General features: G+C 34.1%; 1 pseudogene; it reads right to left on the bottom strand.

The window, feature by feature from the left end:
• Window positions 1–4,514: 4,514 nt before the first annotated feature.
• On the bottom strand, window positions 4,515–6,046 carry LOC122749493 (annotated as a pseudogene).
• Between the last annotated feature and the right edge of the window lie 2,622 nt (window positions 6,047–8,668).

Below are 8,668 nucleotides of genomic sequence, written 5' to 3'. Positions count from 1 at the left end.
AAAAATTGCATTCTGAAGAACTAAGAACATACCCATATAAGCCTCAAGTATTTTTGAGGCACTAAACATATTGACTTGTTTGAGTTCTCAGGCAGCAAGATTGTGAGTGCCATTGTGTATTTGAAGACAGGAGAAGGGAACTAGGTATGTGACCATAGACATCAAAATAACAATAGGGGATTAAGAAAAGCTTCAGGCTAACTGTCCTATCTCCATAAAAAGCAACTGCAGTAGAACACTGGTTCAAAGACATCCACTATTTCAGTAAAAGTTCTGTCTGACTATCAACTTAAAACTACCTGGTGGGTACCTACCAGAGCCTCCATTTTTAATCCTTTACTTTAATTGGAATGCAAATGGACTACAGTCAATAAAATAAGTATATGGCTAAGTCTCACTAAACTATTTAGGAATACCAGGGAGATGTAGCACAACAAAGTTCTCTGTGTGAGTTAAGAGATGCATTCAAATCCCACAGTGACACATATTGGAATAAAGCCCACCCTGGTCAAGTTAACAAGATGTTTAATTTTTCTGAGATTGATTTCTTCCTTTGTAAAATGGAGTTCACAAACCTAACAACTACCTGCCTCACAGCATAGCAGTGGGGAAAAGGTTTTGTAAACTTTAAAGTGTCAAAAATCTCTGAGTTATTATTATTAGTGCTATCCATTGCATTCATCAAATAAAAAATTGCAATCTACAGATGCAGGGCTAGTGTACAGGATGAAAAAAAATAGTTGTTCAAAATCTACTAGTGATTTTTTTCTTTATATTTTCCCAGAATATAGTTCAGACTATGATAACTTGAAATCAGAAGTTCATAAGTAGAGAATAAAGTGATGCTTGTTTTACATCTTATCATAAATTGCCACCACCAGTCCCCATCCAAAGATAAAAACTAAATGACTTTTAAATAATGATTAACATATTGCGATGCTGTATCCCTTTGAGCCACTAGTAGATATCACAGTGCGAAAGCATTTTCCCTTTCTGCAGCTCCAATCTTTAACTGCCCTGTTCTCAAGTGCTAGTTGCTCACTTTCATATGGATATGATCACACCCATGTCTTCTAGAGGTATCTCAGAGTCCATTTCTGCTTTCAACTGTGTATCTATTACCCCATTGCTCAGGGGCAATCTGTTATACCACTACTTCAATTTTTTCTATTTTATTTTACTTTTTGTTATATTTCAAGTTCAGAACTGTCTTTCTCCCTTCTTCCTTCACCACTCCTCACTAGAAAAGGACGTAATTTTGTGCACATGCATGAACATATATACATATATGTGTGTGCACATGGACACACAATGACATGAACACATATACATATACACATAAGCATACACATGCATGTGCCTGTACTTGTACCTATACCTATACATTTGTATATGCATTTATATGTATGTGTATATGTATACATATGTATATATGTATTATAAAACCATACTGTGCATACCTCTAAGTATGAGTTCTTTCTCTGGAAGTGGAAAGCATTTTCCTTAATAAGTCCTTTGTATTTGATTTGAATATTTATAATATTCTGAATATTTTAGTAGCTCATAATTATTCTTCAACCAATATTTATTTCTTAGTGTATACATTATCTTGATTCTACTCATTTCAGTTTTCATTCTTTCATGCAAGTCTTTCAAAGGTTTTTCTTCTTTCTAAAATCAACCTGCTCATCATTTCTTACATCATAGTAGTATTCCATCACAATCATATACCACAACTTGTTTAGATATTTTCCAATTGATGGGCATTCCCTCAATTTCTAGTCCTTTTCCACTACAAAGAGAGCTGATATATTTTAGACCATACAGGTTCCTTTTCTTTTCCCCTATCACTTTGGGATAATAGACCTAACAGTATTACTGGATCAAAGGGTACACATAGCTTTATAACTCTTTCAGCCTAATTCCAGCTTGCTCTCCACAGTGATTAGATCAGTTCGTGGTTCCACCAACAAAGTATTAGTGATACAATTTTTCTATATCCCCTCTAATATTTGTTATTTTGCCCTTCAGTTATTTTAGTCAATCTGATAGGTGTGAGAGGATATCTCAAATTTCTTTATTTTGAATTTATCTAGTCAAGAATTAGTAGAGCATTTTTGTTTGACTATATATGCCTTTGATTTATTCATACAAAAACTGTCAGTTCATATCCTTTGACCATTTCAGAATTGGGGAGTGGCATATTCTTATTATATTTGAGATATGAGACCTCTATATGAGAAACTGTCTACAAACTTACACAAACAGACACAATTTTCTGCTTTCCTTATAATCTTGGCTACATTAGTTTTACTTAGACAAAACTTTTAAATTCAATGTAATCAAAATTATTCATTTTGCATCTTACAATGTTCTCTATATCTTATTTATTCATAAATTCTTCTATCCATAAGTTTTATAGTCAATATGTTCCATATTCTAACTTATTTATATCTCCCTTTATATCTTGTTTATGTATCCATTGTGACCTAATCTTTGTAAATGGTGCAAAATATTGGTCTCTACCTAGTTTCTGCCACACTGCTTTCCAGTTTTCCCAACAATTTTTACCAAATAGTGAAGTCTTATTTCAAAAGCTTAAATGTTTACATTTATCAACACAAAGTTTACTATAATCATTTACTGCTGTGTACTTGTGTGTCTACTCTCTTTCACTGATACACCTTTGTATTTCTTTACCAGTGCCAGATAGTTTAATTATCACCACCTATAATATTGTTTAGGATATGATACTGAAAAACCAACTTCCCTTACATTTTTTCCCTTTGATATTCTTGATCTTTTACTCTTCCAAATCAATTTTGTTATAATTTATTCTACGCTCAATATTGTGGCAATTTAATTGGGATGGCATTGAATAAATAGATTAGTTTAGGTTTGTCCTTTTATTATCATGGGTCTTCCCAATCATGAACAATTAATATTTTTCCAATTATTAGAATCTGACTTTATTTGTATAAAAGTGTTTTTATAATTATGTTCATATATTTCCTGAGTTTCTCTTGGCATGCATACTGCTAAATATTATATGCTGTCTATGGTTATTTTAATTTGGATATCTCCTACAATCTCTTTTTACAGTTTTTTTGGGTATATAATATTATATATATTTACTATTTATATTTTATACACACATGTATACATATAGTGTGTGTGTATATATATATACACACATACATATATACATGAGTTACTTTATGTTCTGCTACTTAGCTAAAATGATTGTTTCAAAAACCTTTTAATTGAGTCCTTAGGATTTTCCAAGTATGCCATCATATTGTCTGCAAAAAGAGAGTTTTATTTCCTCACTGCCCATTCTGATTCCTTCAATGTCTTTTTCTTCTCCTATTGCTATGTCTTTCTCTTTTGTTTTCTATTTGTAAATCTTGTATTTAATAATTGATCACATAGGCAAGTTCACAACATGTTTATGTATCCTCTAATCCAATCTTCACACCTCTTCTTCCCCAAAATGGAAAGAATTAATGCAATGTAACTTTTAAGGGATCCTCCCAAAGTAAAAGAAAGAAAACCAGGAATTCCCTCCCTCCTTGTTTTAGTATAGAAAAATAAGTAATGTTGGGGACCTCAGAGTCCCACTGAGTAAAAATGAAATTTCTTGGCCAAGTGAGAATTTAAGGACTTTAGCCTATATATAGAAACATTAAATTTTTCATTTTATGTGAAACCAGGCATTTAACAATGCTTGCACAATTAAGTATACTTTGAATAGTAGCCATTGGAAATATTTATTGAATGAGGGCTATTTTTAGCCTAATAAAATGGGGGAAAATTGACTGAGCAAAATAACTGAAAACATAGACCCAAGAGAGGACCAGCTGGCTTTTTTTTGAGTAAAGGAAATCAATTCACATCCAAGAAGAAAGAAAAGGATTCTCCTCCTTCCTTTCCCTAAATAGAAATACAAATTATTATGGTGACATACTGGACAACAGGGAAACCAAGATTAAAGGTGGTGAGCCAGTCTCACAGAAACATACTTAAAATGCATATTTTCATCACAATGCAGGGTCTGATTGTTTAATTCTGCCCCACAATGCCATGGGAGAAACACTGGTCATATTGCAGCAGCCCTTCACTGTCTTTGCCCAAGTACTTACTATGTTATTGTTGGTTCCACATTTGGTTTTGCCATCAAAAGAATAATTTCTTAAAAATCACATCAGAATTTTAAAAAATACACCAATAGGTATGAACCCATTTTAAACTTTATATAGTTAAATGAGGATTGTTCACCTCTCACTGATCAGACCAATTTTACACCATGACTAGATAAATCTTTAATATAAGTCTCTTTTTCCTTACCCTGAAATCTAATCAAATCCAAGGGAAAGCTTAAATGAGTGGTACTCCTTTAAGTAATTGGTTCTCCTTTAAATAATTTTGAAGTTTGGAAAAATGCTTTTATCTTTCTTACATATGTGATTCAGAGTAGGAAAACATTATTTGACTGCCTAATAATGGTTGATAAATCACTGCAAAATGTGCCTGTTGCATCTGACTGACAATTTGTTGATGAGATTCATAACCTTTGGGTTGTTGTTATATTTGGACATTTTCACAGGATTCTGTGACACATCCTGGAACACCACCATCACCTCTGTGTGCTGCATGGCTGCAAGCACTTCTGGGTCACTAAGAATCTCATCAAGCCTGAGTATTTCTGCAATCCCAGGCATGCCCTCCCATGCCAGACATGTCTCCAGGGAAACCTGGAAAAGAGTCAAACTGGGCTCTCCAAGTTTGCCAGTCTTCTTCTTCTCTTTGAGCTCACTCATGTTCTTCCAGAGGCTTTTTCACCTTTTCTAACCTTTCTTTGCTCTCTTGCTCCTCACATTTTCATTTATATTATTTGCAAATTTGAAGGCCCTTGGCTGGAATTCCTTCAGCATAGCACAAGATCTTCATCATAGTCCAATTTGCAAGCTATAGGAAGATAACAAACAGGTGGACTCCTGCCAGTGGCCCAGGAGTCTGTGAGCTTTCCCTTGCCATTTATAGGGCTAGATGGAGTCTGGGTTTATTTCAATCACTCTGTCACCATCTCTAAGAGCAGCATCAGGCTTTTACAGTTTAATAAAGATACCTGGCATTTGTAGTATATAAAATGGCCAAAGGGGATTCAGTTTGATGGTCTCTATGAGTAACTCAATGATGGCATTAAGATCACCACTAGTGAGGGCATCAATATCCTCCACTTTCTTTCCATTAGCCTGATCCAACATCTCATCTATTATCTGGGCAGTTTCATCTCCCATTTCCTAAAAGGAATCTGTAACTGCTTCAATAACTCCATTATCAATCTCTAAGTCACTTTCCTCACTCTCTAGTTCTTCTAATTTGGGGAAATCCTTCTGGTTTTTATTTTTATTTTTTCCTGCCTTGATTTTTTTTCCTGATTTCACTTTATGTGGCTCACAATCAATGCTTGCACAATTAAGTATATTTGAATAGTAGCATTTCATATTGTGGAAAGGAAATCAATTCATATCCAAGAAGAAAGGGCCCCCCTCCTTTTCTTCTCTAAAGAGAAACACCAACTATTACAATGACATAATGGATAACAATAGAGCCAAGATTACAAAGTGGTTAGTCAGTTCATAGAAACATTCCCAAAATGAATGCCCTCTTCACAATGTAGCATCTGATTGTTTAATTCCTCACCATTTTTACCCCCCCCCCCATACTCTCCACTCGGTCCTGTAGGAATTGCAGTTTATTGACCTGCATAATGCCCTGGTCTGGGAGAGGCCAGGGCAGAAGGGCACAGCAGCTGCCGCTAGAGCTGTGGTTGGCTCATGTTGACCTATTGCTAGCATTTCTAATACAATATTTAATAATATTGGTGATAATGGTTGTCGTTGCTTTATTCCTGATATTATTGGAAGGCTTCTAGCTAATTACCATTACAATTAAGGTATTAAGTTTGTTGATAGTTTTACGTAGATGCTTATCATTTTAAGAAAAATCCATTTATACCTATATTTTTGAGTGTTTTCAACATGACGTGTTCTATTTTGTCAAAAGCTTTTTTTTTTCTGCCTATTGACATTGTTTCTTAAACTTCTTGGGGTGTTGTCATTTTCCTGGTCCCTACCAGAATCTAAATACTACCTGGCCCTTTCATCTACATGGAACTGAATTATCCTGTAGGTGTTTATCCTCCAGTTAGCAGTGTAAGCTCTTTGAGAGCAGGGCCTGTCAGAATGATACACATTTAGATGAGCAACCTATAAAATTTGTCCAACGATGGGTCAGCTATATTTTATGCTAACACATTACATGTTTTTTTGCATATATTCACACTGATATGATGGATTAACAGGTTCTGTAAATTATATATTAGAATTTATATCATAATGAATCAATCAACCAAAAATTATTAGCTACCTTATATGTATCAGGAATTGTGTTAGGCTATAAACAATAAAGAATCTATCCCAGCTCTTGAGAAGCTTGCAATATAAAAAGTGAGAAAACACATATAATATGCAATTGTGTATATACAGATATATACATGCGTATACATGTATGGATATTGTATAATGTGTGAATAATATGGATATGATCAATTTGGTTGTATATGCATATATTGTATATATACACATGTATATTTCCCTGCATATATGCATATAATACATGCATGCATACTATACACACACACACATGTTTGTACAGAAAAAAATTTAAAAAATAAATAAAAATTGAAAGTAACTTCATAGAGTAAGGAAGTAATTGTGATTTGGGGTTTTTATAACCCTATCTTTGCTTTATTATGGTCAGACTTAAAAAAATGTAAGCTTAAAAGCCTAAGAAAGGATAGTTGTGTAATTTTGAGTGATAATTTGTACAAACAAGAGTAAATATGACCACAGGGAACATTTATTGAAACTAAGTAACTATGCCTCCTCTTTTAGCCTTTCCCATGCCCACATGGGTCTGGCTAGATTATAATGGGGACAGCCCATGTGGGTGTGCTGAAGCAATTGGTGACTCATCATGGCTAAGAACTGCCCTGCCCCTTCCTATGGAAAAGTCAGTCAGATAGAGTTGAGATTCAGTTAGAGGGGTTAGAGATTTAGTGAAAAGGCAATTAGTTAGAGGGGGTTCTGAGAGAAATGGGGAAGGAAGGCAGACATTTTAGAGGAGCTGATCATGTTTGACCTTTGGACAAAAACAGAAGAGACTACAAAGCTGATTCTCCTTAAAGCTGCATATTTTGGGTGTTGGTGAGTTTGTTTGTTTTTTTGAGGCAAAACTAGTTCTTTGAAGCTGGCTGGGATGGAAGCAGGTTTGGGTGCCTTGGACCTTTTTACCCCAGAGATTTATATATTGTTTCTAGTTCTATTAATCTCACTTGTGTGATTCAGATAGTATTTTAAACTTGTTCCCATTAATAAACTTGTTTTGTTTTTGAAATAGGCTGTTTCTTTTCTTACCCAATATTAAGGTGAGCTGCCCAATTAACTCTTCCATTACTAAATTTGGTCCTTACAATAGTAATTAGGGAGGGAAGGTAATTGGGGGAATCAGTAAATTATTCATGAAGTAACATCTTTAAGGAAGAGAAGGATTTTATGGAGTGAGCAAGGAATGCATTCTCAACAGGAATAATGGCTAATGTAAATTCACAGAGGTGGAAATTGAAGTATCATATAAGGGGCAGAAAAAATACCATTTTGACTGTATTTCAGAATGTGTGCAGGGGAATAATATATAATGTGGATGAGATGATTATGAAAGGTAAAGTTGTGAGACTGTCTTCTTCCACTTGTTTTTTTTTTCTTCTGTGGATAATGAGGCCAAATTATTTTTTGTTACTACAAATTAATTTTCATATATCCTTGACTAGAATGGTCAGAAGTCAGGGTGTGAATTTTTTTGAAAACCAAAAAAAAAGTCTCTCTAAGAAATCAACCATACTGAAATCACATTGTCACATTACATATAAAAAGCAGTATTTTAAGCAAAGTTTTTTTTTTTGTTTGTTTTTTTGTTTGTTTGTCTTTTTGTGGGGCAATGAAGGTTAAGTGACTTGCCCAGCATCACACAGCTAGTGAAAAGTGTCTTAGGCCACATTTTAACTCAGGTGCTCCTGAATTCAGGGACAGTGCTTTATCCACTACACCATCTAACTGCCCCTTAAGTAAAGTTTTAAGAGACTTTAATGCATTCTTCTTGGCTAGATCCCATGGTGAAAACTTTTGAAATGTTATAGAATAGGAGGTTTATTATATTCTGGACTTATGAGTATCTGATTTACATATTTATGCACATATATTTGCTTATATATGTATGTGTGTGTGTGTGTTTCCAGTAAACTCTCTGCACCCATAGACTGCTTTCCATATCTATCCATATCCATATCTCTACCTTTATCTCTACCCATATCTATATCTATATACATATCTATATTTATATCCATCTCTCTATCTATATCATCTATATGTGTGTGTATTTTATATATGTGTGTATATATACATACACAGATACATATATCATCTATACTACCTGTGCCTATCATTATTATCTATATCTACATTTCTACTTCTAGATCTACTGAATATTTGTATCTGAGAGTAAACACAGACATTGAATTGGGCCCAGAAATGGGTAGGAAAAGGTG

Source organism: Dromiciops gliroides, chromosome 1, assembly GCF_019393635.1.
Source record: "Dromiciops gliroides isolate mDroGli1 chromosome 1, mDroGli1.pri, whole genome shotgun sequence".
NCBI classification, from domain to species: Eukaryota; Metazoa; Chordata; class Mammalia; order Microbiotheria; family Microbiotheriidae; genus Dromiciops; species Dromiciops gliroides.
This window is presented reverse-complemented; position numbering and strand designations above follow the sequence as displayed.